Here is a 432-nt window from a genome sequence, read left to right as displayed (position 1 = left end):
TTGCTACAGCTGCTCTTAATTGTAGGGATTAATTTGAAACAATTTACAACAATTGCAGGGCATGATAGCAATTTCAACGGTTCGAGGGTCTAGTTTTGAAACAACTTACAAGGTTTGGGGGACCTACTACCAATTTCAATGATGTAAGGCATTAATTTCAAAAAAAAAAAGATTTAAGAGACTAATATCAAGAAAGACCTTTATTAATTGATACTGATACATATACGTCTTTTAACATTCATCATTATCAAAATAAAAGCATTTATCCTCAATCTTCACAGTCAGCTACCTGGATCATTGTTTACCTCCTCTAGGGACAATGTAAAATAACCATTGAAAATTTATCATCGCATTAGGTTGGCACCAGGGCGGCATGTTGCTGGGGCACATACCACTATAAATTATTTCGGAGTTATTCCATAATATTGCACT

This window comes from Asparagus officinalis, chromosome 4, assembly GCF_001876935.1.
Source record: "Asparagus officinalis chromosome 4, Aspof.V1, whole genome shotgun sequence".
Classification (NCBI taxonomy): Eukaryota; Viridiplantae; Streptophyta; class Magnoliopsida; order Asparagales; family Asparagaceae; genus Asparagus; species Asparagus officinalis.
The sequence above is the reverse complement of the archived record's forward strand: the minus strand, read 5'-3'. Positions refer to the sequence as shown.